Below are 8615 nucleotides of genomic sequence, written 5' to 3' on the forward strand. Positions count from 1 at the left end.
TAAGTAAACTAGATGCCTATAGGGCCCAACTGCAGAAAAATCAAAGCACCAAAGCTGAAGGCAGTATGCCTCCTGTATAAATAGCAAGGTCTCCTTGTCGAACTATTCTATTTAGCACTACTTCAGTCTTCCTCCTTCATTCTGGACTCTCAATTCCACCAAACCCAACATTCCAATTGGTGTGCCCAGGTCATTACTGAGTTCAGCTTTCTGGTTTCTTTAATTTGCTGTATAGGTATTCTACCCTAAGTGATTAATTGAAAACAATATTTTTTTTTCAAGAAACCTTAACACCAGATTCCCTATTAACAAAAGAGGATAGAAAATAACAAGCCAAACTAGGAAAAAAGGTATCTGTGGCAGAACAACTCTGACCTCAGTCGCCTGCCTGTGCTACAGGAGTCACTGGCAACCCCCATTAAAGAGTCAGTGGGAAGCAGGATTGCCACTCTCCCACTTAGTCATCCTCCGAGCTCTCAGTAGACTTGGCGTCTGTAGCTACCTTCCAGTTCCTGTGCTTGCTTGTCCTCTCCTGTACTTCAGGGTCAGGCATGGGGACATGGACACACTTCTCTTTCCTTTTTCGTTTAGTTTTCTTTTCTTTCCTTTTTTTTTTTATCTGTTAACAGTTTTATTTTTTTTTTTATTTTAAATACCATGGGACAGGATTGTAAGGATGAAAAACTCAGTCAACAAACTGTCTCACAAAGATGAAAACAAAACAAAAACAAAACAAAACCAACACAACAACAAAAATGCTATACTTACCACACATTCCAGCCAGCAGCAGAATTACTCTGGTGATCAGCCCTGGGATACATCCCACCGCTGTGCTTATGAACCTGCATCCGTAAAAGCATGCAGATGAGAAATGGCTCTGTACCCAAGGGCACCTTCGGTAAGATGGGGAGAGGGAGTAATATGCAGGTCCCATTTCCAGATGAGCCCTTGAACTTGTCACTTTCAATTTTATTTGCACTTTTTTTTTTAATTTTTAAAATTATTTATTACATATTTTCCTGAATTACATTTCCAATGCTATCCCAAAAGTCCCCCATACCGCCCCCCACTTCCCTACCCACCCATTCCCATTCTTTTGGCCCTGGCATTCCCCTATATTGGGGCATATAAAGTTTGCAAGTCCAATGGGCCTCTCTTTCCAGTGATGGCCGACTAGGCCATCTTTCGATACATATGCAGCTAGAGACAAGAGCTCTGGGGTACTGGTTAGTTCATCATATTGTTCCAACTATAGGGTTGCAGATCCCTTTAGCTCCTTGGGTACTTTCTCTAGTTTCTCCATTGGGAACCCTGTGATACATCCAATAGCTGACTGTGAGCATCCACGCCTGTGTTTGCTAGGCCCCGGCATCATCTCACAAGAGACAGCTATATTTGGGTCCTTTCAGCAAAATCTTGCTAGTGTATGCAATGGTGTCAGCGTTTAGAAGCTGATTATGGGATGGATCCCTGGATATGGCAGTCTCTAGATGGTCCATCATATCATCACAGCTCGAAACTTTGTCTCTGTAATTCCTTCCATGGGTGTTTTGTTCCCAATTCTAAGAAGGGGCATATTGTCCACACGTTGGTCTTCATTCTTCTTGAGTTTCATTCGTTTAGCAAATTGTATCTTATATCTTGGGTATCCTAAGTTTTGGGCTAATATCCACTTATCAGTGAATACATATTGTGTGAGTTCCTTTGTGATTGTGTTACCTCACTCAAGATGATGCCCTCCAGGTACATCCATTTGGCTCGGAATTTCATAAATTCATTCTTTTTAATAGCTGAGTAGTACTCCATTGTGTAAATGCACCATAATTTCTGTATCCATTCCTCTGTTGAGGGGCATCTGGGTTCGTTCCAGCTTCTGGCTATTATAAATAGGGCTGCTATGAACATAGTGGAGCATGTGTCCTTCTTACCAGTTGGGACATCATCTGGATATATGCCCAGGAGAGGTATTGCTGGATCCTCCAGTAGTACTATGTCCAATTTTCTGAGGAACCGCCAGACTGATTTCCAGAGTGGTTGTACAAGCTTGCAATCCTACCAATAATGGAGGAGTGTTCCTCTTTCTCCACATCCTCGCCAGCATCTGCTGTCACCTGAATTTTTGATCTTAGCCATTCTGACTGGTGTGAGGTGGAATCTCAGGGTTGTTTTGATTTGCATTTCCCTGATGATCAAGGATGTTGAACATTTTTTCAGGTGCTTCTCTGCCATTCGGTATTCCTCAGGTGAGAATACTTTGTTCAGTTCTGAGCGCCATTTTTTAATGGGGTTATTTGACTTTCTGGAGTCCACCTTCTTGAGTTCTTTATATATATTGGATATTAGTCCCTTATCTGATTTAGGATAGGTAAAGATCCTTACCCAATCTGTTGGTGATTTTTTTGTCTTATTGATGGTGACTTTTGCCTTGCAGAAGCTTTGCAGTTTCATGAGGTCCCACTTGTCAATTCTCGATCTTACAGCACAAGCCATTGCTGTTCTATTCAAGAATTTTTCCCCTGTGCCCATATCTTCAAGGCTTTTCCCCACTTCATCCTATATAAGTTTCAGTGTCTCTGGTTTTATGTGAAGTTCCTTGATCCACTTAGTCTTGACTTTAGTACAAGGAGATAGGAATGGATCAATTCGCATTCTTCTACATGTTAAAAACCAGTTGTGACAGCACCATTTGTTGAAAATTCTGTCTTTCTTCCACTGGATGGTTTTAGCTCCCTTGTAGAAGATCAAGTGACCGTAGGTGTGTGGGTTAATATCTGGGTCTTCAATTCTATTCCATTGGTCTATTTGTCTGTCACTATACCAGTATCAAGCAGTTTTTATCACAATTGCTCTGTAGTAAAGCTTTAGTTCCAGCATGGTGATTCCACCAGAGGTTCTTTTATCCTTGAGAAGAGTTTTTGCTATCCTAGGTTTTTTGTTATTCCAGATGAATTTGCAGATTGCACTTTCTAATTCGTTGAAGAATTGATTTGGAATTTTGATGGGGATTGCATTGAATCTGTAGATTGCTTTTGGCAAGATATCCATTTTTACAATGTTGCTCCTGCCAATCCATGAGCATGGGAGATCTTTCCATTTTCTGAGATCTTCTATAATTTCTGTCTTCAGAGACTTGAAGTTTTTATTATACAGATCTTTCACTTCCTTAGTTAGAGTCACCCCAAGATATTTTATATTATTTGTGACTATTGAGAAGGGTGTTGTTTCCCTAATTTCTTTCTCAGCCTGTTTATTCTTGGTGTAGAGAAAGGCCATTGATTTGTTTGAGTTAATTTGATATCCAGCTACTTCACCGAAGCTGTTTATCAGGCTTAGGAGTTCTCTGGTCGAATTTTTAGGGTCACTTATATATACTATCATATCATCTGCAAAAAGTGATATTTTGACTTCATCTTTTCCAATTTGTATCCCTTTGATCTCCTTTTGTTGTCGAATTGCTCTGGCTAGGACTTCAAGTACAATGTTTGAATAGGTATGGAGAAAGTGGACAGCCTTGTCTAGTCCCTGATTTTAGAGGGATTGCTTCAAGCTTCTCACCATTGACTTTGATGTTGGCTACTGGTTTGCTGTAGATTGCTTTTATCATGTTTAGGTATGGGCCTTGAATTCCTGATCTTTCCAAGACTTTTATCATGAATGGGTGTTGGATCTTGTCAAATGCTTTTTCCACATCTAAGGTGATAACCATGTTTTTTTTGTCCTTGGGTTTGTTTATATACTGGATTACATTGATGGACTTCCGTATATTGAACCATCCCTGCATCCCTGGGATGAAACCTATTTGGTCAGGATGAATGATTGTTTTAATGTGTTCTTGGATTCTGTTAGCAAGAATTTTATTGAGGATTTTTGCATCAATATTCATAAGGGATATTGGTCTGAATTTTTTTATCTTTGTTGGGTCTTTTTGTGGTTTAGGTATCAGAGTAATTGTGGCTTCATAGAATGAGTTGGGTAGAGTACCTTTTGTTTCTATTTTGTGGAATAGTTTGTGAAGAACTGGGATTAGATCTTCTTTGAAGGTCTGATAGAACTCTACACTAAACCCATCTGGTCCTGGGCTTTTTTTGGTTGGGAGACTATTAATGGCTGCTTCTATTTCTTTGGGGGATATAGGGCTGTTTAGATCATTAACCTGATCTTGATTCAACTTTGGTACCTGGTATCTGTCTAGGAACTTCTCCATTTCATCCAGGTTCTCCAGTTTTGTTGAGTATAGCCTTTGGTAGAAGGATCTGATGGTGTTTTGGATGTCTTCAGGATCTGTTGTTATGTCTCCTTTTTCATTTCTGACTTTGTTAATTAGAATGCTTTCCCTGTGCACTCTAGTGAGTCTGGCTAAGGGTATCTATCTTGTTGATTTTCTCAAAGAACCAGCTCCTTGATTGGTTGATTCTTTGAATAGTTCTTCTTGTTTCCACTTGGTTGATTTTGCCCCTGAGTTTGATTATTTCCTGCCGTCTACTCCTCTTGGGTGAATTTGCTTCCTTTTGTTCTAGTGCTTTTAGGTGTACTGTCAAGCTGCTAATGTGTGCTCTCTCTAGTTTCTTTTTGGAGGCACTCAGAGCTATGAATTTTCCTCTTAGAAATGCTTTCATTGCGTCCCATAAGTTTGGGTATGTTGTGGCTTCATTTTCATTGAACTCTAAAAAGTCCTTAATTTCTTTCTTTATTCCTTCCTTGACCAAGGTATCATTGAGAAGAGTGTTGTTCAGTTTCCACGTGAAGGTTGGCTTTCTATTATTTATGCTTTTATTGAAGATCAGCCTTAGTCCATGGTGATCTGATAGGATGCATGGGACAATTTCAATATTTTTGTATCTGTTGAGGCCTGTTTTGTGACCAATTATGTGGTCAATTTTGGAGAAGGTACCATGAGTTGCTGAGAAGAAGGTATATCCTTTTGTTTTAGGATAGAATGTTCTGTAGATATCTGCCAGATCCATTTGATTCATAACATCTGTTAGTTTCACTGTGTCCCTGTTTAGTTTCTCTTTCCATGATCTGTCCTTGGTGAAAGTGGTGTGTTGAAGTCTCCCACTATTATTGTATGAGGTGCAATGTGTGCTTTGAGATTTACTAAAGTTTCTTTAATGAATGAGGCTGCCCTTGTATTTGGAGCATAGATATTCAGGATTGATAGTTACTCTTGGAGGATTTTACCTTTGATGTGTATGAAGTGCCCCTCCCTGTCTTTTTTAATGACTTTGGGTTGGAAGTCAATCTTATCAGATATTAGAATGGCTGCTCCAGCTTGTTTCTTCATACCATTTGCTTGGAAAATTGTTTTCCAGCCTTTCATTCTGAGGTAGTATCTATCTTTTTCTCTGAGATGATTTTCATGTAAGCAGCAATATGTTGGGTCCTGTTTGTGTAGTCAGTGTGTTAGTCTATGTCTTTTTATCAGGGAGTTGAGTCCATTGATATTAAGAGATATTAAGGAAAAGTAATTGTTATTTCCTGTTATTTTTGTTGTTAAAGTTGGCATTCTGTTCTTGTGGCTGTCTTCTTTTAGGTTTGTTGAGGGATTACCTTCTTGTTGTTTCTAGGGCGTGGTTCCCGTCCTTGTATTGGTTTTTTTCTGTTATTATCCTTTGAAGGGCTGGGTTCATGGAGAGATAATGTGTGAATTTGGTTTTGTCGTGGAATACTTTGGTTTCTCCATCTATGTTAATTGAGAGTTTGGCTGGTTATAGTATCCTGGGCTGGAATTTGTGTTCTTTTAGTGTCTGTATAACATCTGTCCAGGCTCTTCTGGCTTTCATAGTCTCTGGTGAAAAATCTGGTGTAATTCTGATAGGCTTGCCTTTATATGTTACTTGGCCTTTTTTCTCTTACTGCTTTTAGTATTCTTTCTTTATTTAGTGCATTTGTTTTTCTGATTATTATGTGTCGGGAGGTATTTCTTTTCTGGTCCAGTCTATTTGGAGTTCTGTAGGCTTCTTGTATGTTCATGGGCATCTCTTTCTTTAGATTTGGGAAGTTTTCTTCTATAATTTTGTTGAAGATGTTTGCTGGTCCTTTGAGTTGAAAATCTTCATTCTCATCCACTCCTATTATCCGTAGGTTTGGTCTTCTCATTGTGTCCTGTATTTCCTGGATGTTTTGAGTTAGGAACTTTTTGCATTTTCCATTTCCCTTGATTGTTGTGCTGATGTTCTCTATGGAATCTTCTGCACCTGAGATTCTCTCTTCCATCTCTTGTATTCTGTTGCTGATGCTCACATCTATGGTTCCAGATTTCTTTCCTAAGGTTTCTATCTCCAGTGTTGCCTCATTTTAGGTTTTCTTCTATTGTGTCTACTTCCCTTTTTATGTCTATTATGGTTTTGTTCATTTCAATCATCTGTTTGGATGTGTTTTCCTGTTTTTCTTTAAGGACTTCTACCTGTTTGATTGTGTTATCCTGTTTTTCTTTAAGGACTTGTAACTCTTTAGCCATGTTCTCCTGTAATTCTTTAAGTGAGTTATTAAAGTCCATCTTGATGTCCTCTACCATCATAGCATAAAAGATATGCTTTTAAATTCAGGTCTAGCTTTTCAGGTGTGTTGGGGTGCCCTGGACTGGGCGAAGTAGGTGTGCTGGGTTCTGATGATGGTGAGTGGTCTTGGTTTCTGTTAGTAAGATTCTTACGTTTACCTCTCGCCATCTGGTAATCTCTGGAGTTGTTATAGTTGTCTCTGTTTAGAGATTGTTCTTCTGGTGATTCTGATTACCGTCTATCAGCTGACCTGGGAGACAGGCTCTCGCCTCTGAGTTTCAGTGGTTAGAGCACTCTCTGCTGACAAGCTCTCCTCTTAAAGGGAAGGTGTACAGATATCTGGTGTTTGGACCTCCTCCTGGTCGAAGAAGAATGCTCAAAACAGGACCTTTCCCAGATGCTGTGTTGCTTTGGCAGGTCACAGAAGCTGTCAGCTTCTGTGGTGCACACTCTCACCTTTGCAGACTAAGTTCCTAAGTTTGGCGGAGTCCTGGATCCAAGATGGCGCTCCCTGCTCCTGAGGCAGAGGGCTCCTGTGCAGGGCAGACCACTGTCTTCCGGCTGGGAGGGTGCCAGATGTCTGTGGCCCCAAAAGGGTGCTGCCTCAGTGGCTCTGTGGATCCCGCCTGTCCCAGAAGCTGTCTGCCTCTGTGGTGCTCACTCTCACCTGTGCAGACTAAGTTCCTAAGTTTGGAGGAGTCCTGGAGCCAAGATGGTGCTACTGTGCAAGTTGGACCACTGTCCTCCGGCTGGGAGGGTGCTGGATGTCTTCCTTTAGTTTTCTTAGTGTCTCTTTCCTCAATTTCCTCAGAACTGCTAGATGCAGAATCATCTGACTGAGAAGTATTACTTTCTCCCCCTAAAGGGAAAGTTATTTTAGGAGACGTTTTTCCTGGACTTTTTCTTGCTCTTGTGTGGTTGCTTCCTTTTCCTAGTACTAGAAGTTCGAGTTTCCTCTGAGAACTCACTTGAGGAATCTGCTGTTATGTCCGTAGCTTCTTTTTTTTTTTTTTTATGTGTGTGTGTGTGTGTGTGTGTGTGTGTGTGTGTGTGTGTGTGTGTGACCATTTTTTTCTACTTCTTCTTATGGGATTTATTTGACTTCTTATGTTTTTGGGATTCATGGGCAGATGATTTTACCTGGGGAGATTTTTTTTTCCTATTGGTAATGTGTTGCTGATCACTACTGTCTGTTTCAAACTCTTCAGGATACAACTCTTTATAACCATTGTGATCTCATCTGTCTGGTATATTGGACTCATAATCATATAACTTCTTGTTCCAGGACTTAGCCTTAAGAAAATCATCTTCCAGGGTCCCAGAAATTTCATTCTTTGACCTCCAGTAATCTCTCTGACTTTCTTCATCAAATCCATCACTTCTCATCTGACTTGAGCTGCTGGGCACTGTGTTCCTTCTGGTCCCCTGGTAAGCATCTTCCATCTGCTTCTCTAGTTCTCTGATTTTCCACATGTCAGACTCCTCCTGAATATTATTGTGAGCATCTGTGTGCCGGATGACATTTCTCTAGAGAACTTTCCCCAACGGAACCCAGGACATTCTTTAATCGTGTGCTGCAGCCTTGTGTGGCGGGGTGGGAGAAAAGGTCCAGAAATACTGTCTTGAAGTATCAAAAGTTCATTTAAGATTTAATTCTTTATATAAAATAATTGAGCACATCCATTTTAGTAAAAGAATATAAAGCAAGTAGAAAATATCTGTAAATAAAAATCAGCCTGTGACTATTGTGTATTTAACAAGTTTCTACTCTGATAATATTAGAGAACCTTCTGGAGTCCCTTCAGAAGAGCTGACCTTCAGCTCTGATGAGAATTGTACAGCATTTTTTATTTCTTAGATTTCACCTTTGTGTTTCCTGGATATTTGTATTAGCTAATATTTTCCTTGTTCTTATATGGTAAATTCTACAACAAAAACAACTAATGAAATGGAATTTTTATTTTGGTTCATAGTTCTAAAGCATAGTACTTCATATCAGGTAAGTCATAGCAGCTGGAGCATGAGGCAGGTGGTCACAGTGTATCTAGTCAGAAAGGAGAGAGATGAATGCAAAAATTCTGGTGCTCTGCTATCTTTCCTCTTGTTACAAAGTTT

The 8615-nt window shown here is 39.9% G+C and overlaps 1 pseudogene; it reads right to left on the minus strand.

Moving 5' to 3' along the window:
- Positions 1-457: 457 nt before the first annotated feature.
- On the minus strand, positions 458-8060 carry LOC110295769 (uncharacterized protein NKAPD1-like; annotated as a pseudogene).
- Positions 8061-8615: the final 555 nt, after the last annotated feature.

This window comes from Mus caroli, unplaced genomic scaffold (assembly GCF_978045245.1).
Source record: "Mus caroli unplaced genomic scaffold, Mus_caroli_1 scaffold_1, whole genome shotgun sequence".
Taxonomy (NCBI): domain Eukaryota; kingdom Metazoa; phylum Chordata; class Mammalia; order Rodentia; family Muridae; genus Mus; species Mus caroli.